Genomic DNA, 25,268 nt, shown 5'->3' on the forward strand with positions numbered 1-25,268 from the left:
TCACATCATTAGATATCAGGGAAAATGCAAATTATAGCCATAATTCGAGGCCATTTTACATTCACTAGAATAGATAACATAAAAAAGACGGCCAACACCTCCTGTTAGGGAGGATGTGTAGCACTTGGTATTTTTAATCATAGTGGGAATGTAAAGTGGTCTAACTATATTAGAGAACTGTTCAGCAGTTTCTTATAAAGTTTTTGTCTCACTCTGTTGCCTAGGCTGGAGTGCAGTGGTGTGAGCATAGCTCACTGCATCCTCAAACTCTTGGGCTCAAGAGATCTTCCTGCCATAGCCTCCCTAGTAGCTGCAACTACAGGCACATGCCACTATACCCAGATAATTTTTTAAATATTTGTAGAGATGCAGTCTTGCCATGTTCCCCAGGTTGGTCTTGAACTCCTGGCCTCAAGCAGTGCTCCTGCCTTGGCCTCCCAAAGTGCTCAGATTACAGGCGTGAGTCACTGTGCCCGGCCTCTTAAAAGTTAAACATACGTTTAATGCATTTACCTTGTATGACCCAGAAATACCACCCTTAGGTATTTACCAACAAGAAATAAAAACATAAGTTCACAAAAAAGACTTACATAAAGATGTTTTAGCAGCCTTATTTTTAAAGCCCCAAACTGGAAACAATCCAAATGTCCATTAACAGGAGAATGGGTAAACAAATTGTCTTAAAATGTCATACTACTTAGCAATAAAAAAAGAACAAGCAACTGATTCAAGCAACAATATTGATGACTCTCAAAAACACACCAAGTGAAAGAAGCCAGTTGCAAAAAAAGTCTTCATCCTGTGATTTCATCTACATGAAATCCAGATACTGGCAAAACTCCTATATGATGACAGATGTCAGACAGTGGTTGGAGAGGGAGTTGACAGGAAAGGGACATGAGGGAACACTCGTGGAAGGGAATGTCTCATGTCTTGTTTTCGGTGGTGGTTACACAACTGTTTACAATTGTCAAAACTCATGAACTGGACACTTAAGATCTATGTATTGTATTCTATGTTAATTATATCTCAATTTTTTTAAAAAGCAAAAAAATCTACCTTCCCCCGCTAAAATGATTACACACTGATGAATAATCCAAGATGGAAACCTAGAGGATGTGAGAAGATGCTGTAAGTGAGATTTCTTGGGAGAAGGTGATAGCTGCCTACAATGTGCACAAATACGTCTGTGCTATAAGAATCCCTAGAAAGAATGTTACAGAGAGTGACCTCGAGTCAACAACCTACTAAGGAAATGGAAATGGAAAGTACTGTACATTTCCATTTCTGTACCAGCAGATCTAGGGACATCACTGGAGAGGCCATTTTAGAGTGACTAGATTTTGGTGAGGGTGGGGGAGAGATGGGGACGGGCTTTGCTAGCAGTAAATATGGCAACCCTATGCCTCATCCAGTGGAGAAGGTGGTACATGGAGATCCTTCTTGGGGTATTTCAGGTGTTCTTCAGCTTGGGAATCAAATGATGGATGAAAGACCAGTTGGTGAGTGTATGCTGAAGGTGGAGCTGAGGTGGAAGCATCATCAAGTCAGGGATGCTGAATTCGTTTTAGGTGTCAGTATTGTTCTTGTACATTGTTTCTTGAGGCCAGGGATGCTGGGTCCTGCCTCAGATAGGAGATGAAGTTCATGTGGTCAGGCTTCCTAATGGAGAAGGATAAATCCTTTATGTTCACAGTTACAAGAAAGTATTGAGCCTCCGAAGATTGCGTTTCTCTGCATAAACAATGGACTTTTTATATAACTTGATTCCCTTATGGAGTCTCGTATAATGATCTCGACGAATATTCTTGACTTCTGAATGTTTTCAATGCTACTGAAAAGAAAAAGGACTTGAGAAGTCAGAGAGGGTATCAACATCAAAGTGACTTCTTCCCTTCCAGCAATGGTAGGAACAGGAGGACCCTAAGGCATTTCTTAGTTTTTGTGCAGGTCCTGTAAAAAATCTCAGCTAATCTCCCTGATCACAGGAGTAAAAGTGGTATGAACAAGGTGATTCTCCTGCCTTTTAAGAGTCAGGCTCTTAGAAACTGTTTTAGAGAATTTCACTTGATATCATTAATCCCTTAAATGAGGTAGTATCAATATGTCGATAATTGGAACTTGATTTTAGAAAAACTGTGACATATAAGTCAGGTCCCTTGATAATCAGTGCCTGTGATTTTTCCTGAATGACAGCTATGTGTGTAGCACAGGCAATATGGACCACTCCTTTGTATCTGTAGCCCTCAGAATTTGAACATCTATGTTATACATTCTTAAGATGCAAAAATGTTCTGAGACATTGTCCATCAAACCCTTGGGAAGTCGATCCAGAAGAAGTGTTGTATTCACATACTGCCTTTGTTCATATTGCTACGGATATTTCAAGATTCATTTGTCAAGCACAAAGTTGGTCATATTTCAACGTCTGTTACTCCTTCACTGTTACTGATGGAAAGATGAAGATTCTGTGTAGTGAATACTTGATTGGAGTGTTGACATTTCTGACAGAACTGGCAATTTTTGAAATTGAGTGAGGCATTAGGTAGACTGCTTTGTGGATTCTATATTACTTTCCTATGGTTTATATACTATTCTTGCTAATTGTGCAAAACTGGGAGGAACTTCAAGAAAAATGAGAACAATCTAGGCTTTGCACTTCTCCCTTCCCAAGAGTTCCTTTAGAAGGGCTCAGGTGGGAGCAACAAACTAGACCAAAAATGAAGCAGGTGGCAGTGGTGGAGATAAGTTAGGTGTCCCTAAGGACAACCATGAAGTTCTGGGATGGCGGCCGTTGGGGTAGTAGTTGTCAATTTGCTATTCTATTTCTGTATAAATTTTCTTTTTTTCCTTTAACATCACTCTTCCAGGGTCCAAGCTAAATGAATGGGGCACTATACAGTAGGTTTTACCTTGGAGAGTATTCCCTTTGAGCATTGTAGACTTCTCTAGCTATGCTCCCCAGGTTTGTGTGGTTATTTTTCTTCATTGTCCTTCAAATTTCTGTACAAAGACCTTAGCTACAGATTCTTTTGCTAAACACATTGTCTTCAAACAATGTGAAAATGGAGGCTATGCTTTTCCAGGAACCCGTTATTCTGTTAGCTCCTTTAAAATTTTATTTTTATTAGGTGGTGGCAATAAGAATGAGACGAATGTAGCAGGAAACCTCAGGGATGAGCTTTCCGTCTGGGTGGGCCTTTTCCATGACAGCAGCACCCTTGGAAATATTTGTGTTCAGCCATATTTAAACTTGAGTGAAAACGGACAGCTGAAAGTTAGTTCTTGTATTAAGAATGAGAGAAAGAGAGATTACTACTTTTCAAGTTACTTTTAAAATTCAGAATAAAAAGGAGAAGTAGCAAGCTTGGTAATCAAGTAAGGTAATAGATAACATATCAACCCAAAACTTTGTGGCTTAAAAAATTAATGATTTATTATTTCTCATGATTCTGTGGCTCAGGCATTTGGAGGGGCAGTTGGCTGTTCCACATGTCATCATCTGGGTGAGTCAGTGGGCTGCATTCAGCAGGCAGCTTGGATGGGCTAGAATATTAGGAAGGTTTCCCTTTTAATAGCTGGTGCCTCTTGCTTTATTGTTAGCACTTCTGTCTCTACATGGGGAGCTTGGCCTTTCTCACAGGTCAGCGATCTCAAGATAGTTGGACTTTTTACCTGGTGGTCAGCTTCCAAGAGGAGAGGAATAAGCTGCCAGGAGCAGCATCACCTCCACTACACATTATTGGTCAAAGCCACTCACCATGCCAGCCCAAATTCGAGCAGAGACGAGGTAGATTCTACCTTTTCAGGTGAGAACCAGAAAGGAAGGAGTTGACAGTGGCTCTTTGGAGATTATCTATCACAGTTACTTACATATGTTACTTAAGTTGGAAGGGACCATTGTAGCAGTTAAACTGGTGACTTTAACTTTTTTCAAGTCAAGTAGCAATCATGAAACCTTTATTGATAATCTTATGGACTCATGGAGGTGACTTGATGAATCCTGTAATGTTCATCAAAACGCCTCCTGCTCCTCTATACCCCAGTCAAATTATCCATTCTCATTAAATAATAACTTGGCTATTGATGGAACATTTAGTTACCCACTCTAAGTTGTTAGGATACTATAATGAATGCATTCTTGAGTGCTAGGAAATTTAGGCAAAGAAGATTAATATAGTCTGGACCTAAAATAATTCAAGATTTTCCATCATTCTATTTCAATTGCTTATATAACTTCTTGCTTTTCCTTGCTTTTTATGTGAGGAGTATAGGTTTCTTTTCTCATAGCCAGAGATGATCTTGAAAATAAGTGCCTTTTTTGACAGAAAAAAGTAAGGCTGGAATTCTAATGTAAAAGGTCCTCCAAAATACAAAGAAAAGCCTAAGGCTTGGACAGCATAAAAATCTGCCATTCCTATTGCATTCCAAATACTAAACAATAAAATATACTATATAATCATTACTTTATTAAATACTCTGAAGAAAGAGACGTGGAATAGCAATCAGAGGACTGATGTTCGGGTCACCTTTGGCAAATCACTTAACTTCAAGCCTTTCTTTTAATCTATAAAATGAGGAGAATAGTTTCTTCTCCACCTACCTCAGTGTTTGTGAAACTTAAATGAATAAAAGTATTCAGGACCATACATAAGGCATAATAACTGTATGATTAAAAAATTGTCGGTATACCAATAAAAAAAGATAAAAAACCCCAATTAAATATTTATATGTCCCCCATAAGGGGCTAACGGTCTCAATAGAGTGTATATCCAGTAGGTTATTTAGTTAAGGCATAGTGATAGTTTAAAATAACCCCACTCTTTCCATAGAAAATTAGAAAGATCTTTCTTTTCATTTCTGCTTGGTTCTACTTATTCTATAGAAAGTTGGGGTCATGTTGAACTGCCCTGGCTAAAATACCAGTCCCCTTTAAATGTGTAATTCCAGAAAAAGCTGGGTAACATGGCAGAACAGTAACAATAGGACTCAGGGTTGGGCTTGTCTTTTCTGCCCTGGGATTCTTACCATTTCTGGCCATCTTTGACCAGGAAGTTAAAGCTCCTTTTATTTATTTGTAGTCCAAGCTCTTTTTCTTGGCTGATTTAGTAATGATTTTTAAAGATCATCAGATAACCATTAGATAAAAATAATTCTAGACTCCTGCTGGCCACAAGATAATTGCCATATTTAACTGATCATAAACAATAGTTTCATTTTTCAGGGATTTAGTTAATTATAAGCCTGTGCTGTCTAATAGGGTAGCCACAAACTCTATTTAAATTTAAATTACTTACAATTAAAAATTGAGTTTCTTAGTTATGCTAGCCATATTTCAAGTGCCCATTAGCTGCATGTGGCTAGAGGCCACTGTATTAGCGCAGATGTAGAACATTTTCATCATCACAGAAAATTCTAATGGATAGCACTGTTAGAGACTTCTTTCTAACCTGTGCGTTGCTGTTTTTCTTCCTTCCTGTCTCCCTCAAAGTCTCTTTCTTTCATGTTTGTTTGTTTTGGGTGAGCAATGTGGGGGGAAAAGGAGCTCACACTCATGCCCTATTTTTTAGTAGTGTTGATGAAATAGTTGGTAATTGGATGGACTGAAACTATTGGCTAGAGTAAGATTTTGAAAATATTTTTGAATTTAATATATATGTATTGCCCAAAGCAGTAGTTGTAGAGGTTTTTATTTGGTTTTTAAATGGACTAGAATCCTGTATCAGCTAAGCACTTCTCATGAACTAGTGACTACAGTTTTTCTATTGAATGTTATTTCGTTACTTTTAAAAGTTTTATTTTATAACAAGCTCCTTTACTACAGTGAAAATTCGGCTCCTGTGCTCATGTCGAAGTCATTTGAACTAGTGTATGCCCTTTTCTCAATTTAAACACAATTTCTAATCCAAGATCCATTCAGATCTTGATATATGCCAATTAAAATATTGACTTTAAACAAAAGGGTCATAAAAATGTGAAATTAAAATGATTAGGAGCTGAGTCCTTATCACATAATCCAAAGTAAACGAGGATTGCACAATGCCATACTTAAGAGGAAGCGCAGTTCAGTTGCACAGACATGTTCCTAGATATTCCAAACTGCTTTGAAATTATAGTGCTTTGTGTTGAAAGATTGATATTAAAATATACTTGGGAATTAAAATTCACTTTATGAAGAATTGTTGCCAAAAGTCTTTAAGTTAGCACTGTGAAGGCATGATATGAAGAAGAACAGTCTCCAAAGCCAAGCCACGTTTCTGCGGACCAGAATCAGAAAATTTTGTGTAGGCAGTGTGGCTTACCAAATGTGCCTTTCATAAAGGAAGCCTATTTTTCACTTTAACATTGATATACTTTATGTAAATCCAGGAATCAAAATTATAGCTCAATGTCACTTAATGTTTGTTATTTGGACCAAATTTCAGTTGTTTTAATTGTGAAGCTAAAAATGGAATTTTATTGCTGAAAACTTGAATTCAGTGAACTCAAGTTCTCATAACTGTGAACAAACTTGTTTTAAAGTTTTTTTGTGTTTTGTTTTGTTTTTTTTTGGAGACAAGGTCTCACACTGTGGGCCAGGCTAAAGTGCAGTGGCACAGTCTCGGCTCATTGCAGTCTCACCTTCCAGGCTCAAGCGATTCTTCTACCTCAGCCTCCTGAGTAGCTGAGACTATAGGTGTGCACCACCACACCTGGCTAGTTTTTGTATTTTTTGTAGAGACAGGGTTTCACCATGTTGCTCAGGCTGGTCTTAAACTATTGAGCCCAAGCAATCCACCTGTCTTGGCCTCCCAAAGTGCTGGGACCACAGATGTGAGCTACCTCAGTCTAAATATTTTTTTTTTAATATTCATATCAAAACCAGTGAGAGTAGGTGCTCACCCTGGAGATGTGACCAGTTAGCTAGGAGCCAGGAACCTCAGAAGAGAAGAGTAGCTCATAACTCAGCTTGCTGGATCCAACAGGATGAGAATTCCCTGAGGATTAGGCAACTAGGGTGATTTCCCAGGTCTAATTCTGCTTTGTTCTGGGTAATTGGGCAGGCTATGTAATATATCCAGAATTCCAAACCATTAAGTGAAATGCTTGTCATTAGTGATACCCAGTCATTGTTTCATGACACACCAGTGTGTCACAAAGATTTCCTGCAGTGTTACAGTGAGCCTCGCTTTTCCCAAAGCTCTGGCTCCTTCTCTGACACATTGCCACCAGGCGGCCTGCGTGACCTTTACTCCCATTTTCCCGCCCAAACATCTTACATTCCTTATACCTTATATCTGGATTTAAGAAAGGACTTCTTTTGGACAGTTGATTTGCAGTTCCTAATCTGAGTTCTTACACAGTTGCCAAGCTATTATTGCTGCAAGGAGTTAAATCGGTTTTCACACAGTTCTAATAGTTTATTGTTAAAATGTCATTTATTTGAGTTAAGCATTGCCAATGCCCCATTAAACCACTGTTTCTTTTATTTCCTGGAGTTTGGAAGGCATTCGGGAATACCAAGTGAAAAGGAAGAGTGAAGAACAGAAAAATGTTAATGGGATGGCAAACACTGTGAACATTGCTGTTTCTAGTGGGCCAGAAAAATGTATATATAAATCTTGCCCGTTCTTAGAGGCACTTTCGGATTCTCCTCCACAAAGCTTCCTATGGTCACCATTTAGAGTCAATCCCCCTTTCCCTGTTCTCCATGGTATGTTATTTAGTTCTCTTCATATTACTGATCAGAGTCTGCTTTACCACTTGGTCATTTGTGCATGTCTTTTTCTTACTGAAACTGTCAGATTCTTCTTTGTATCTTCAGAAGTACATATAATATAATGTAACATATGCAAGTTTATATGTAGACATACATTTTTAAATTCTTTAAATATAATAGATTCATGTTCAATAAATAGTATTGAATACCTATTCTGTACTATACAAAACACTGGTGATAAAACAATGAGCAAAACAGGCACAACCCCATTTCTCAAAGAGCTTTTATAATGAGGCAGAAAGGAGGACATTAAACAATAATTTAGATTGCAGCTTGGTGAATCCAGAAAAGGAGATATACAGTATGCTATATGAGGGTTATATAACAGGAAGACCCAGCCTATTCTGGGGATTAAGAGGGAAGATTTTCTGATATAAGTAATTTAAGCTGAGCCTTGAAGAATAAGTTGGAGTTAACTAGGCAAAGAGGTAAAGAAGGAGCATTCCATGCATAGAGAATAGCATGTGTGAAACATATTGCTGGATTGGTTGCCTTGCAAGTATAAGGAACTGAAAGTCCAGATTACCTGGTTCTTAGTGGTGAGGAAGAGAATAATGCAAGATGGTACTGGAGAAATAAGTATGAGTCAAGTCTTGCAGAGATATGTGGGCCATGTGAAAGATTTGGTTCTTTAGCCTAAGATTACGAAACAGACTTTGGAAGGTATCACGTAGAAGATGCTTAATCTACATTTATCTTAACAGCCTCCCAGTAGATTCGTGGCTTCCAGACTCTATAACTTACATTTATACTTATTGTTCTCATTTGCATTATGACTGCTGTGGGAAATGAGGAAGTAGCATGTCTTCTACAGGTAATGAGAACCTCTCTACCAAAAGATAGTGAGATGCTTGCTTCCTCAGAAAAGAATCTGGCTAGTAGGTTGATTTGGTCTGGATCCAAAGCTTTCAAAACTTGAATTTTATTCTGTCTTGAATGTGGACCACTCAGTTTATTCTGAAAATCTGATTTCTAGCAGATTTTCAGAATAAACTAATAAATCCAAGAATGGCCTGGGTTACCTAGGCAATAGTAAAAATAGACTATTGCCTAGGTAACCCAGGCCATTCTTGGATTCTGAGACCATTCCTCCTGCCACACACAACTCCCCGCAAGAGCACTTAGCTGTCAGTGGGAAAAATCCAGTGTCTTTCTCTTGCTGGGACTGTCTTGTCCATATCAGTCATACACAGTCTCACAGGTAACCCTGGAGGAGGCAAAGGGGGATGGGGAACCAAAATGCAAAGGACCTGGTGCTAAGTGCCCCATCATTATTTTGTTCAACTGAAAGTCAAACAGATAGGAGAGTTGTAAAACTTGTCTACAATGAGAATAAGCAAGGAAAGAATTAAGGGTCATTTCACATTTAAAAATTCAGCTTATCACTTGAAGCTGTCAGTGCTTTGTGTGTAGAACTTTCAAATAATTAACATTTCTCAAACATCAAAACACAGCTAGAAGTGTGCATAAATAAAGAGGCACAGGTCCAAAAATATTATTTTTACTTTTTGAACTGGTAGGACTAATAGAAAAATAAATGAATATAATTGTTTAGATTAACTAGTTCTTATGGAAAAGAAGCACGGGAGAGAGTAGTTGTTAACCAATACTTGATTATTTGATAATCACTACTACATTAGATAAAAAGTAGAAAAATAGGGATATATAGCATTTACTTAAGAGAAACATCTCTCTCTTAAACTTCGTATTTGTTTTTAAGCACTCCACGATCTTGGCCAGGATATTTAACCTTTGATCTAGTTTCCCACTGCATGGTATGGCTATAGGAAATAGTGGATGTAAAAGGGCTTTTAAAAAATATAGACCACGATACAAACATATTTACTAGTATTATTGTTTCAATTATCTATTATGGAGTAATGAATTACCTCCAACTTAAAACTTAAAATGACTTAAAAATGACTTAAACTTAGAAATGACTTAAAACTTAAAAATGACTTAAACTTAAAAATGACTTAAAATTTTGCATTTTCCTGGTTGGCTGGGATCAGCTGGGTGGCTCTTCTGCTCCATTTGACTTTGGCTGGGTCACTCAGGCAGCTGCATGCAGTTGGGAGCTCAGCTGGGGATAGAATATCCAAGATGGCTTCATTCACATGCCTCACAGTTGTCTGGCTGTTGGCTGGAGTGCCTCCATTCTCCTCTGTGTAGCTTCTCATTCTGTACAGCCTCTCTTTCCATGTGGATTCTAACTGGAAGGCAGACTAGCCCAGATTTCTTTACAGGGTGATTGGCTGAAAGCCTCTTCAGGCCCAGATCTGAAAGTCACTCAGCCATACTTCTGCATTCTACTGGTCCAGTCACACGGGGCCATCCCATAGGCAAGGGGAGGTGAAACAGGTTCCAGTCCTGGACTTTGGAGGAGAGAATCCATCGGGAGGGATTGTGGGCAGGTATTTTTCGAACTATCTACCACAGTTATTATTAAATACAGCTTGAAAGAGTAAAAGATTACAATCCCAATGAATAAGAATGCTTATTCATTGTACTGCTTCCAGATATTAAAATTATTAAGTTACCTTTAATATATGTGTGCTGTACATAATAACCATGGCATATATTCACCATAGCTATTCTAACTGAAGGAAACGATATATCCCCTAAAAACCTAATTCTTGATTTAGTCTTATTGTTTAATTTTTTAAAAAGTGTACTACAATCATTGTTTTTATTGTTTCAGAAGTTAAATGCACTTTACATGTTTACTGATACAAAGGGAATTTTGAACTCCCTCTAGTGGCAAAAGATTTTCTTTTATTTTTTTCCAAGAGCTTACTTAATAAGATGGCTGACATGTATAACGTAACATAGTTTCAAAAATGACCTATTCTTACCATCAGAAGAGGCCCACTTTCTCCTGTGTGAGTTATGGTAGGTCCTTTAATCTCTTATGAGAAATGTTAACCTTTCTAAGAAACATTGATCATATTATATGAAAAAAAGGAAGAAAGGAGACTTCCTGTTAACTTTAAAGTGCAAAAACTGCTAACTGCTCCCTTTAGTCAAGGTCTTAAATAAAAAGTATTATATTTTGACAATTAAAATATCATTTTCCCTGACTAAAAAGTAAATTAAATTTTAAATTTTTGCCTGAAGAATTATTTTTTGAACAGACAAATGTATTTAATTGAAACAATCTTTACATAGAGAGCAACAGGTAACTGTTGAAATGTGCAGCTTGGAAAGCACTAATAGCCAAACTGGGGGATCACAGGGATCTCAAAGTGTTATGCTTGTCTTGAGTTCAAATTTGGATTTTCATAGCCAATAGGGAAGGAACATAGTTATCACCATTACGCCATACAAAAGGAAGCACAATGTCAAAGGGCGGGAATAGAAAAACAGCTATTACAGACTTTGTAAATTAAGTTTTCTTATCCCCACCCCATTGCCAAAGAGAATAATAATACTAATTAACTTAGTCTGTTACGGGTCCATCTATAGACAAATTTATTCTGATTCTTTATATAGTAAAAGGACATTTCTGTGATGCTAAAAGACATTCTTTAAAAATGCTCTTTTCCCAGCTATTTGTGGAAGCTGATCCAACCCATCGTGTACTGTCTGGTAGGTTGACACCCAAAACCTCTGTTCTCCTACCCACAGTGGTAGGAAAATGGCCAGGGATGGTAAGAATCCGTAGGGGTTTTGTTTTTTTTTTTCTTCTTCTTCTTCTTTTAAAGCTCTAGAAAGTGGAACCTAGGATTATAAAAATAATTCCCAGGTATGTTGTTTTGTTTGGGACTAAACTATGAAATAGTAAGATTTCACTACAATAATTAATCCAGCCATAAAAATGTTAGACTTTGTTTCTTTCCAATACCTCTTTTTAGTTCGACATTTATAACTAAGTCTGTGTCTCTTGTGGTCTCGATTACATCCGGTGTTTTCAGCTGGCAGCATTTCCTCTGCTGAGGCCACCCCATGTTTTTTGCCAGGCTACATTTCTGTGACTATAAAGAGAGAAAACCAAGTTGTATTAGAGAGTGAAATTTAAGGAGAAATTGAGTATAACTTTGATTTTTGAAACAAAAACCAAGCCACTGTATTTGTTATAAACAAACTGGTGATTAAAATATGTAGGCTCCAGAAGTACATGGAAAGTCTTATAGCCATCTCATAGCCTTCCTGCATGTTTTCTCTTGAATATTTATAAGAGCCCAATTTAACTAACAAACAGAGACCAGAGATTCCCTTCCAGCTTTGCTTGCACAGATTTGAAATAATGAAAGTGAATTTGCATTTCTTAAAATGGTGTTTTCTTCCAGCTCTCATAGAAATGTTTTTGGAACAGTGATCTGTGCTAACAGCTGTATTCAATCTTGAGTAAAAGTCACTTCCTGAAGAGAATGAAATTCAACTTAACATTCGAACTTGCCTAGAACATAATCCTGTAGGGTGAGTGTACTATGTGATTATGAAACTGGACACAGGCTCCCTGCTGAGATGATTTCTTGTAAATAATACCCAACAGAAACCATGAATCAGTGTCAGTGTTTTTAAATGAAGAATTAATATTCTAAAAGTGTTCCTTACTCATACACATAACCGTCTTAGTTTTCAAGAATTTTAGTCTTTGATATTTTAAAAATATAATTCCCTTGTGGAATTAGATCTGTATGAAATCTCTATCTCTATGTATTAATATATACCATCAGATAGAAATAAATATAGATACAGATAAACATATATGTTTATATATTTAGGCTTTAAAAATTTTTTTAATTGTGTCATTCTTGATTTTCAGGTAAAATTTATTTTTGACTCAGTTCTCTTTACTTATTCACTCATTTATTTATTGCAGTGAACTCAATTTAAATAGAATTTTGTTCCTGGCCTCATAAAATTAGTTGCAGGTATATATATGGGAGGTACAGTTTTAGATATTATGGATTTTAAAAATATCTCTTAGATAGTTATTATTGACCTTACTTTCCTAAATATTGTACTTCCTTATTTTAAAGAAGGAAAATGTTGTATTAACGTAACTTAGATATTGCTAAAACGTTAATGGAATCATCCCTTAGATGGAAAAGTGTTCACTGAATCAGCTGTTTTCTTTATGGATCATTCCTTTGTCATCTAAACAATGAATGTGGAGTTTTCAGTCATAGGCTATCAAATTGATATAGAGTCTAACACATTAAGGCAGAATTAACAAACATACAGAAAAATCCCAACCATCTCAATTTGTAGGAATCAAAACCGTTTCCGGCCTTACTTTGGTAACAAAAAAGGAGCTAGGCTTTCTTCCATTCCTTGACCAAACCACTAAGTTGCCCTGAAGACCTTTGTTTATAATGTCTTCTTACATTCTTTTCCCCCTGACATGCTCCCCTCCCTCCAGCAGTGGGATACTAATTAAAGAGAGGCCACTGTGACCCTAGGTTGTTTAGAAGTCACCCGGAATGAGGTGGCGGCACAGATCTGGAGAGGAAGCGCTCATTCCTAAATATAACACAATCCTTAAGACCATCTTGTCAAAAATCTGTTGGCTTCTAATAGCAAACAAAGCACCTCCTTTGACTTAAAAGGTATACACTTGAAACTAAAATGGAATCTCTAAAACTTACTTTAACAACATCTATATCCACTTTTTATAAGAATTGGCAACAAATAAAATTAACTCATATGTCACATGATAGTTTCTTTCAGAGACACTGAAATATAAACATTAAAAACATTTTAAATTTGATAAAGGATAATCTAATCTAATTTTTATGTGTTTGTTGAGGGAGAGGGAGCGTGTATCTTGTCATTCCTTTTAAAAAATTAGAGACAGCTTAGACTGTGTATGAGAAGACTCTTTCTTTTCTTTTCTTCTCTTTTTTTTCTTCCCTCCTTCCTTCCCTCCTTCCTTCCTTCCTTTCTTTCTCTCTTTCTTCTCTCTCTCTCTCTTTCTTCCTTTCTTTCGTTTGGACACCAGGCAACACTTTAATTGGGATGATAAAATGAACGTGGTGCCTGCCAATCGTGGAAGTGCAAGGACTGCAAATTTTTCTTAATATAAGTGTTTCGAAAGGCATGGAAATAATTTAATAACTTGCCTTAAATGAGCAGGTGGTCCTGCCTGACATTAAATTATTTCCTTCTTAAGTGGACTTGCTATTGCTAAGTCCTAACTTATAAGAAGCAGTTTCTTGCACAATTTTATTAGTGTTTGTTTAGCAGGATACTTCTGATTGCAAGCACAATAATAGAGACCCACTACTGTTTGTGTTAAGTAATGAGGTGGAATTGTTCTAAGAACATATAAGGGAATAAGAATCTCAGTTATGAAACCTGATCTCAACAGAACCTGAGAAAGCAGCCTCCTAGGTGGGCCTGTGGAGACCAGTTGGATGACAGTTTTCCATTCAACGCACAAAATCAAGAGCAGGAGTTCTGAATTTTTCCTCTTGAACTTCTGCCATTTCTGCCACTTAGTTTAGCTGGGTTAGAGTCCGGCTGCCTTGCTTCCTACTGTCTACTACCATTCTTTTACTCTCTTGAGTCTCACTGTCTTATGATTCACTTTCCAAGTGATGATTCCTCTACCTCATTGCTTCTCCTTCCCCCCAGCATTGCTTGCTCATGGCCCCTCAGCTACCTCATATATGGCCTCCTTCTCTATGCACAGTACCCAGTGGTTTTACGCTCCCTGTAAACACTGGCTGAATGAATAGATGAGGAACATTGTTAGGGAATTATAAAAAGTAAGCATTTTGTGTTTTCTTTTAGTTAGCCTTTAAAGGAGCTAAGAAGATATAAATTAATTAAAAGGCAGCTGGAAGACAAATGTTATTTTGAAAAATTTAAGAGACCTAATCATCTCTCTTTAGGTTAAAAAGGACTCACTGTAATAGTAGTAAGAAATTATTTATTTACAGAGGCACTGAACAAGTGTATACAGTTAAATTTGAGAGTCTGGACTACCTTATAAAAAATAGTAGTGCTTTTAAATGCTCTCACTTCATACTGCCCCATTTAAGCAGCCACAGTGGCAGGAATGGAGATGATAATTTAACTTAAGACTCCAAGAAGGGAAGCAGTCATTTTTTATTGACCATATTCCATTTAGGAGCCAAAATTAAGGTCTAGTAAGGATATGAAGACTTCTTTTTTTAATACTTCAGATCTTAATCTTAATAATTTATCTGTGAATAGATGATCAATTCCTGATTATTTTTAAGGCCATCTTTTTTTAAAGATTTTTAAATCCCCCACCTTCCTATTGCTGCTCATTTTTTCCCCCTTTGTAGTTGCCCAGAGGACAAAAATAAATACCAAGAAAGAGGTCTCAATTCTTCATCCCTTTGCTTCCTTTTATTTTTTAATGTGAAAGATTATAAACATTCTGTAAAATTTTTCTTAATTTCTGCTGTTCATATAGTAATTTGTGAGTGAATAGACATTAGAGATAAGCAGACCCAAATGTCTATTTTTTTAAATCATATAAAGTTTTTAACTGAATGTTGGGTTGAAGAAGAACCCAAACAGCAGTTTAAAATTCAGTTGCTCAGCTTCCCAGTTATAGCATGAATATCCAGAAGTGGCTAGTTAATGGGGCTTCATTCCCCTGCACTTTGGAAATGACCAGCAGTCCCAAATGCATTTGACAGTATTTTCACTCATGAGAGAAAATGTGCTTCTGAAGGCTTTCTGAGTGAAAACCAGACAAAACAGACAATAAGAGTGCTAATGAGTATGAGACGTCTTTCTTTTTGTTTTTTTTTCCCCCCAATCTCTCACCTCTGGCTTAAATTCATAATTTTATGAAATGATACTTGGCCGGGTGCGGTGGCTCATGCCTGTAATCTCAGCACTTTGGGAGGCTGAGGCAGGTGGATCATTTGAGGTCAGGAGTTTGAGACCAGCCTGGCTAACATGGTGAAACCTGTCTCTGCTTAAAATACAAAAATTAGCCAGGGTGTGGTGGCGGGCGCCTGTAATCCCAGCTGCTCGGGAGGCTGAGGCAGGAGAATCACTTGAACCCAAGTGGCAGAGGTTACAGTGAGCTGAGATCGCGCCACTACACTCCAGCCTGGGCAACAGAGCGAGACTCTGTCTCAAAAAAAAAAAAGAAAGAAATGGCACTTTTTTCTTGAACTTCCAAGTCAATAAATTTCAAATAACTTTTCTTTCTAGAGTTGCAGCAATGTACAAGGCATTGAGGTAGACCGGTTGCTCGGGATGAGTTTACCCTCCAGTGAAATGGACAGATAGATAGAACCAAAGTACAATACAAATGGCCTTAGCGGGGGCACACCAGTTTCAGTGGTGATATCAGAGAGAGAGAGGAGTGAAGGCCAACCAGGGGACACAGGACCTCAAAGAAGTTTAAACCAGGGGTCTAGATCCCAAGAGAAGAGCCAAGATTGGAGCTCTGGCTGTGGTATTCTTTTGTTCACTGGTGATTACTGAAGTATTAGTTGTGGGTGAGATTATATGTGGAAAAGAACCTAGAGCAGAGAAAAAAAGAGGGTAAAGGAGGACCCCAAAAGAGTAGACAACTTGGAATTCCATGAAGATGAGTGGCTGGCGCTGTCATAAAACTACATCATCTTGTGTGGGGACAAGTGGGAGTCAGAAGCCAAGTTATAGTGGTCTGTATCTGGAATGGGCAGTGAAGTGCAAACGTCCACTGACAGACAGTCTTTCAATAACTCCAACAGTGAAAGAGAGAAGGAATAAAGTAGCATAAGAAGCAAGGGAATCATTCCCCCGCCCCCTTTTTTTTTTAGAATAGAGAAGACTTGAGCAAGTTAGTTTACTGGAAAAATGCCATTGCATCTGCTGTTCACATTTTTAAAAGGAAAATATATTAATGTATTACTTTTATAGTAAAAAATGTACTAAGTTGCCAAGAAAAATTGAAAGAAAAAAAGAAAAGAAAAGCAAGCAATCAAACTGGTATAGAAGTTGGGCTGGGGAAAGTCAAGTGAGGGTGTGTTATAGAGAAGTTCATTCGAAATCAAGGATGCAAATGGAAACCTAAATCTTGAACGCAGAGAAGCTATCTAGCTAGGACAGAGAAGAATGCCAAGAAGAGATGCAAAAGCATAGATATGTATTTGAGAGATAACTCAGAGAATTTCATCTAAATAATGAATGATCTCTACCTTATCATTGTAGGGGTAGGATTAGGAATTTGAGAAAAAAAACTAAAAGGTTTGGAATTAATTCTGCTTGGGATGGGGTAGGGAGCCACTTGCAAATGAGTAAAATCAATGCTATACAGCAGTAAAGGTATAACTAAAATTGAGTTTTTAGCACAGTATGATTTGCTGGGAGGTTGTGAGTAACTCAGGAGAGTAATAGAAAAATCTGGTGAAAAAAATGCTTATTTTAAAGACAGGATGAAAGGGCTATGAATACCGGCACTAGAAATAACAAACTTGAGTTGGCTGACTGGGGAATTTAGGTTTGTTAAGTAAATTAAATGTGGTGGGGTGGGGGGAGCTGTGAGGGGTGGGTGCTGGTGGTGCTGGTGGTGCTAGTGGTGGTGATGGTGACCTCATAGACTAGAGGATGGGAGAATAAAGAGAATGAGGGAGAAACTTACATTTCCACATCTGAAAATGAGAATAATAGTGTGGTGTGGGGATTGATGAAATAATGCCTGTAAAATACTTAAGACAATGTCTGGCACAATTAAAATGTCTAATGCTATAATTTTTGTGAACAAGAGTACAGAATAGATGGAAGAATTGGAATTACGGAACTTGATGATATACAATGATGTCAGTCAATGAAAGAAAGTGGATGTATAGGTTTTCTTGGAAGTGGAACTGTCAGGCTTACTCACGACCCCCATACTCAAGGCTTAGGTTTAGATGAAATGATATCACCCAGGAAGAGTGCTTAGCTATATGCTACATTTATCTGAAAAAGGTGGGCATTAGAAGAAGGTAAATAAATGATGATAAATATCTTTGTCATTTAACAAACTGAAGTGTCTGTTTTGTTTCCTGCAAAAACTCTGTGAGGAAGATATTGTTGTCTTTTTGCTTTTTATAGCTGAACAGTAGATTTAGGTGAAAGTGGCTAACAGCCAGTAGAACTGTCTTTTTGACACAGTAGTTCTTCTTGAAAGCCCATTCCTTGCCTGCTACTCAATACTATAAATGGCAGCAGATAGAATGAGTTAGAGTGAAGACATTTATGCAGCCAACAGACACATGAAAAAATGCTCATCATCACTGGCCATCAGAGAAATGCAAATCAAAACCACAATGAGATACCATCTCACACCAGTTAGAATGGTGATCATTAAAAAGTCAGGAAACCACAGGTGCTGGGGAGGATGTGGAGAAATAGGAACACTTTTACAGAGTTGGTGGGACTGTAAACTAGTTCAACCATTGTGGAAGACAGTGTGGCAATTCCTCAAGGATCCAGAACCAGAAATACCATTTGATCCAGCCATCCCATTACTGAGTATATACCCAAAGGATTATAAATCATGCTGCTATAAAGACACATGCACACTTATGTTTATTGCGACACTATACACAATAGCAAAGACTTGGAACCAACCCAAATGTCCATCAATGATAGATTGGATTAAGAAAATGTGGCACATGTATACCATGGAATACTATGCAGCCATAAAAAAGGACGAGCTCATGTCCTTTGTAGGGACATGGATGATGCTGGAAACCATCATTCTCAGCAAACTATCTCAAGGACAAAAAACCAAACACCGCATGTTCTCACTCATAGGTGGGAATTGAACAATGAGAACACTTGGACACAGGAAGGGGAACATCACACACCGGGGCCTGTCATGGGGTGGGGGAACGGGGGAGGGAATAGCATTAGGAGATCTACCTAATGTTAAATGAGGAGTTAATGGGTGCAGCACACCAACAGGGCACATGTATACATATGTAACAAACCAGCACGTTGTGCACATGTACCCTAGAACTTAAAGTATAATAATAAAAAAAAAAAAGAAAAAGAAAAGAATGAGTTAGAGTGGATCTCAAGGGCTGTCCTGCTGTACCTTGAAGAGGAAAAGGAAGAGACAGGTGCCTCTTGGTGTGGGGAAGACAGAACAGTCAACCATTGGAGTTTCAACAGAAGTTGTGCCATTCAGGGAAAGTAATTCTTGGTTGCTTTAGTCATTCTAAAATACATCGTGGTACCATCTTGGGTTTTAATAAATAAATGCTCACCCAAGATAACAGTGAATCATTTCCAAACCTTCTTAGCTCAAGAGGCTATAATTTTCATGTATCTGACAGCAAAACTTGTTTTATAGCAGAGAAAGTTGTAGGGGGTACTGAGGTTAATGCTTATCTTTTCTGGGTTCCTGTAACCATGTTCTGGTTCATTCTTTGTAACAATAATTTTCAGTAAAGTTGGGAGCATGTATCCTCATAATTTCTGGCTCAGGATCACGTAGAAGTGAGCCACAGTGACTGAGGGGAATATATCATAAACCTCAGGTGAGCTGGACTGGAAAGGAGGCCGAGAACCACTGACTGACAGTGAAGCCAGGTCAATGGGTACTTGCTGAGTCTCGCAGGCTGCATTTCAATAGAGTACATGTGGGGAGTACGTGCTAAATCTTGGCCATCATTACATCTTCAATAGAGGAGTTTATAATGTAAAGACACTGAGTTGGCCTAATTTAGGCATTAATACCATCCTTAGAAAATGTAGCAAGAGGTCTTGGAAAATAGATGAGAGTAGGAAAAACTCAGAGGGGGTAGACCATGAGCCATGATTTCAACAGAGTAAACGGAGGGACGAGTGTGGTTTGGCTGATGGAAAAAAAGAGGCTGTTTCCTGGCAAAGCTCAGAGCCAGAGAAAAGTGAGTTCATGGGCAGCCAAGACACAAATAGTAGCTGGAAATAGAGGTAAAGGGACAAGGGAGTTAGAAAGTGGAGAGCTTTACAAGTGCTGTTCAGAAATTTGCATTTGATGTGGGAGTTTTAGGAAGTAGAGTGATACAGCCAAAGAGGCCAGAAAAAAATTATTTTGGAAGCAGGGTACACAACAATTTGGAGTAAATAAGGACCAGTCAGAGGGAAAAACAGAAGAGTTCCAGCAGTTCAAGCTCGAGAAAACTCCATAAAAGATATGGAGAAAGAGAAGAGAGTCGGTATGAATCACAGATAAGCTGCTAATTTAAAAATCGTGTATTTTCACTGTCAAGTGTAGGAATTAGCAGCCTCCTATGTGTTTCATCAGTCAGATTTGCAGCATTTCTCAATGGGTTTACTGTAATCTTTGTACTATCCAGACTGTAGTCTCATATTTCAACTTTTTAAATGTTTGTTTTTTTTCCCATTTTCTTTTTTAGGAGAGATTCATGAGGAAAAGGTAAATGGGCAGATAAAGTAGAAGAAAACTTATAACCGGCTATGTAGTCACTTCCTAGGTGCTGTGGCACCAAGAACCAGTTTACCTTGGTTGTCTGGGATCCTCTGAATCAACCTCACAAGCCTTTTAATACTGACATCCACTAAAAATACTTGAATTGTGGACATTTTCAAACATACAATAAGGTGGAAAGAAAAACTTCAGCAATTATCAGCACTTTGTCCATTCTTATTTACTGATATAACCTTGTAAATGTTAAATGATAGAATAAAACGAATGATACGATTTTGAACTGCAAGAGTTTATACACCTAGGAGTAGACATGGGACTAAAACAAATTATTTTTTTTTAAGAGTTTATACACCTACTTTAAAAAATCTGTCAGTCATTAAAACTTAAATTATGATTCATTTTTAAAATAAAGGGCCAGACAGGCATAGAAAGAGAGGAAAACAGTTCCTACAGTGATTTGCAATATTTTTTAGCCTGATATATTTAATAATGTTCATAGCAAATAGCTTAAGTGAATTCTAAGACTTCTTAAAAGAGCCCCCCTAAAATAGAATATATTTTCAAATCAATCAAGAAATTACAAATTACAGAACTTAGCATGATATTCTTTAATATTGAGGAAGTTTGGCTAGTAAATTAGAATGTAAAATTTATCACTGAATTAACCGTGATTAATTATCTCACCCAAGATAACAGTGAATCATTTCCAAACCTTCTTAAGTATTTCTTAAGTATTTGAAAGTCATAAGCTTGTTTTAACTTTATAGAATAATAACATCTGTTTGAATAGGACTTGCATACATTTTTAATATATTGCTTATTCATTCATTCCAACATTCATGAACCAATATTCAAACACTTAATATGTGCCAAGCCCTGTGTTAGAGGCTTGGCTATATCAGTAGTTTGGTATGTTAATAATTCTTATTAGATGACTTTCAAGGTGAGATCAATTATAATTTTCTTTTATAACAAGGGGAACATTACAGAAAAATGAAATTAATAGATAATCCCCAAGCCTCAGGTTAATCAACCTGCAGTCAATAAATAAATTGGCCAGTTTGTTTCAGTTTTTCTTGTTGGTTTTATCATCACACCAGCAGTTGAATGACTAAAAGGAATGCTGCATATGGAAGAAGAGGAAATGCAAGGAACTAGTCAGTTCCTGAACAAATATGAAGTATCAGATACTAATAGTCGTTGTTCCAAATGTGAATTATTTACATCTTTTCCTATAACTGGGTCATCTTACCTGTTAAGTTATTGCTTTTGATTCACTTTGTAATTTCATATCAATTTTAAGGACTGTGATAATCATTTCAGATATATGTCTTTTTATCTGATTTACCTGATCTATGTAAAAATTACTTTTCCAATCTGAAGCCCCAGAAAGACTAAGAACTGGCACTCCAGGTACCGTAAAAGGGTGGAAATTTGTGAGGCTTGTCGGTTGGAATTGATGCCATGTGCCGGAACAGTACTGATGACTGATCTTTGGAGTGTATGTGTGTCTGTGTATATGCACTCATTGACTAAAACTTGCCAAAGAAGTAACAGTCCAGTATTCATATTCTCAAGTTATGTTTGCAACTGACAGTTTAAAGCAGTAACAGCAAGAAGTGTACAGTGGCAAAGTCTGATAAATATCTATAGATTTAGGTTCATCTCCCTTTCATCTTATTATATAAATGCACTGAAAAACACTTGAAGTAGAATGACGTGCTGTGGAGAGAAGCTGAGGAGGGAAGCAGACAGCTCAGCTTGTTCCTTTGTGATGGATGTCTTTGTGAGATTAGGGTAAAGTTTCTCATTCTGATGCGTGCAGACTGTGCCCACTACTTGTAAGACACTGTCAGATCTCCTTGGAAAAACTGAGCATATGAGTCATTTACTTGTAAAACTTAGTAGCTCTGTGTTCTTAGGAAGGTTAAAAATGAGTGTTTGACAAATATATTTCTAAAGCCAAGGTTATGAATAGAAAGGACATGGATGTGCATTTGCATGCTGTGTATTCATGTACTTGTATGCCATACTTTATAGATTCTAAGACTCACCTTTTTTACATTTCAACATCTCTGCAGTTGAAATGCAGGTTGTAAGTTATAGTGTCTTTTAATTACTGTAGTCCACTTTTTTCAAATGTCAATTAACATCTCTGTAATTTTCAGGCAGCTCACAATCAGTGGCATCTTAGATTGCATGACATAGTTTATATCTGGATATTTGTAGGACACTGATACAGAGAGATGAGTGTGGTACTTCTCTTTTACCCAAAAAAATAAAGTGAGAAGATTTATTCTGACAATTAGTGGTTGAAGTCAAGTGAAACTATTTGGTCATAGAATCTCATTTACTGAATAAGTAAGTCACATACAGCTGCAAAATGCAACATTTATTTACAGTCTCTCTTTATGATCTTAAGTAATCTAAAGATTAGGATGCAAATTCACTATGTAGTTTATAAAGCATATTCTTTCTTATTTGATTACTGCATCACTACATTTTTTACATTCAACTCTTTTTAACCCAGATATTCATGGTTTTGAAAAGAAGGTGAAAATTATTTCTGTCCTCTGTGTGTGTGTGTGTGCGTGCGTGTGTGTGTGTGCACGCGCGCAAGAAAACTTTTACCTCATCCATTCATGCCTGCCACAAAACATAACTATGTGCAGGACATTAGGTTAAGTTAAAGTGTTAAGAGATTTACAGACTGTTTAAGCAATCTTATAAGATTCTTAAAGCTCAAGAAAAGATGACTTAGCTCTCACTTTTATAAGTTGACCAGTACAGAATACAGAGAAAAAGCACTATACAATTTATAGAAGACACCGATTCTAGTCCTGTGGTAGAACTGTGATGGATGGTTTCAGATTTCAAGGCTGTTTAACAAAGTTTTCTAGTAGATATGGCTAAATATGAACAGATGGAATGAATTTATTATTGGTGTAGGTGTCCAAGGAGAGACAGTAGCATTCATTCAATTACTGAAAGATTTATTGATAATGATTATTGTATAGCAATTACAAGGACTGGCCCTTAATAATTCTTTCCTCCTCTGAAATTCTGTATTTCTAGTGCTTCATGTCAGAGGGCAAGTTGCCTGATCGACCTGAGGGTATCTACCTGTTCAAAAAAAGGTGGGCACTGGTGGCGGGGCAGGGGCAGGTGGTAAGAATACCTGTCCTGCCTCCTTCCCCTAGACTTTAATGAGATAATGCATAATAAAGTATTTTATAAATTGTAACATTTTTATAAATTCATTATGTCTTACATGTGAAAAATGTAAATAGCCCCCAAAAATGTAAATGTCTTCAGAAGTTATCTACTTCTTCCTTCTGGCACTTTCTCCAGTTTAAAAGAGTCTAACTGGATTTTAACACTTAATGCCTTGTTTGAAACATTGTATTTGCCACTAGATCAAACGTTAGATTGGGAGGTGAAGGAAGGGTGGTTCTGGGAGTATCTAATATGTTGTCAGCATTCTGGGAGTGTTTTTTACAGTTTGGAATTAGGAATCACTGACGTCATGATCAGTCACATTGTCATGGCAACATCGGAATTTCCTCATTTGCCTTCTCTTCGCTTGGGGAGTATCAATTTGCCACAGGTCTGTCATGGTTCACCCCATGTGTTAAACGTACTCGATAACCCAGAACTAGTCATTCTTAAAGACACTCGGGGTGGGGAATTTTTATAAGGTCCTTAAATATCCTATTTCGGTACTCTTAACTACATATCCTGATGTTGGAAACTTTGCCTTCCTACATATTCAACTGAATAGAAATTCATTTGTAATTCTATATCTTCTTGTTTGAACCTTTGTAATTCAGGGGAGAATGAAAGGCTTTTCAGCATTCTCATTTACATAAAGGACATCATTAATTATTCTAGCATCCTCCTCTTTAAGTGAAATAGACCTAATTTAATGGTAATTTTAGCAACTGAAGAGAAAGGAAACTTACTGTTTCTTTCCTTCTGTGTTTTGAATGCTTTAAAACCTTATTTGTGTTATCCATGCTAGGTTTTGGATAGACATTGGTTATGCACCCTCTCCCTACAGATAATTAGGAATTTCTTATTAAATAACCTTTTGCCATTCTTAGCTTACCATGAGGGTTTTGTTTTTCACTGGAACAGTTTGCTGTTAAAGTTAGATTTTTACTGATATAAAGGACATGGTCATTCCAGGTTCAAATTAATTTTGTTTCCCATGATACAAAGATTTTTGGCTCCAGTTTTCCACAATTTTTTTTTTTTAATTTCCTAAGTACTTTCTGTCTCTTCCCAGGTCCTAGTAGCAAGAGGTGGATGTCATCAGAAATTTTCCCAGCACACCCATTCCTTCCTTCCTCACCTCAGCTCTTGTCTTTTATCCACAGTTTGCTCACATACATAGGTAATTATGTTACTTCCATCTCTTTGGAGTCAGAGAGACCCAAGATCAAACTCCAGCTCTACTACTGTAATTTCAGAGTAATATCTTTCTGTCACAATTTATGAGTTTTACTATAATTCATGGAAAATTCATTGAATTATCATGAAATATTCTGAAAATAAGCACGTACATTTTTATAGGCTTACAATTGGCATGGAGAATAATAGCTCCATACTAGATTTTCACATAGTATAGAAGATTGAGACGTTGTCCAGTCAATTTAGGAAAACAGCAATTCACAATATATGAAAAATGGACCTTCTCTTTGTCTTGGTATCCCAAATAGTGTACTTATTTTGCTATGGAATTTGATCTATAGCTACAAATTCACTGTTGTTTAAACCAAAGCAAAATCTTGAATTTTTAATTTAAATAGCATTTTATTCAGATGTATTTTTGAAAAGGATATGACTCCATGTACATGTTTTTACAGATTTTTTTTTTTTGAGACAGGGTCTTGCTCCGTTGCCCAGGCTGGAGTGCAGTGGTGCGATCTCAGCTCACTGCAGCCTTAGCCTCCCAGGTTAGTTGGGCTAGCTAACTCAACGGTTTTTTTTTTAATAGAAAAACTTAGGGACAGAAACTTATAGATAACCCTTATGCCAAAAATTGCTGTCAGCTTTGAATTTTTATTAACTATTATGCAAGAGCAGAGCAATAACTAATTTATGAACAGATTAGATCACAAAATGTTTATAGGTTATTTGTTTCAAATTTGGAGGATGTTT

General features: G+C 37.1%; 1 protein-coding gene across 2 annotated transcripts in view; it reads left to right on the top strand.

Annotated features, from left to right (window-relative positions):
• RBMS1 (RNA binding motif single stranded interacting protein 1) overlaps window positions 1-25,268 on the top strand; it is a 218,659-nt gene that overhangs the window by 49,278 nt on the left and 144,113 nt on the right. The window lies entirely within an intron of this gene.

This window comes from Nomascus leucogenys, chromosome 17 (genome assembly GCF_006542625.1).
Source record: "Nomascus leucogenys isolate Asia chromosome 17, Asia_NLE_v1, whole genome shotgun sequence".
Lineage (NCBI taxonomy): Eukaryota > Metazoa > Chordata > Mammalia > Primates > Hylobatidae > Nomascus > Nomascus leucogenys.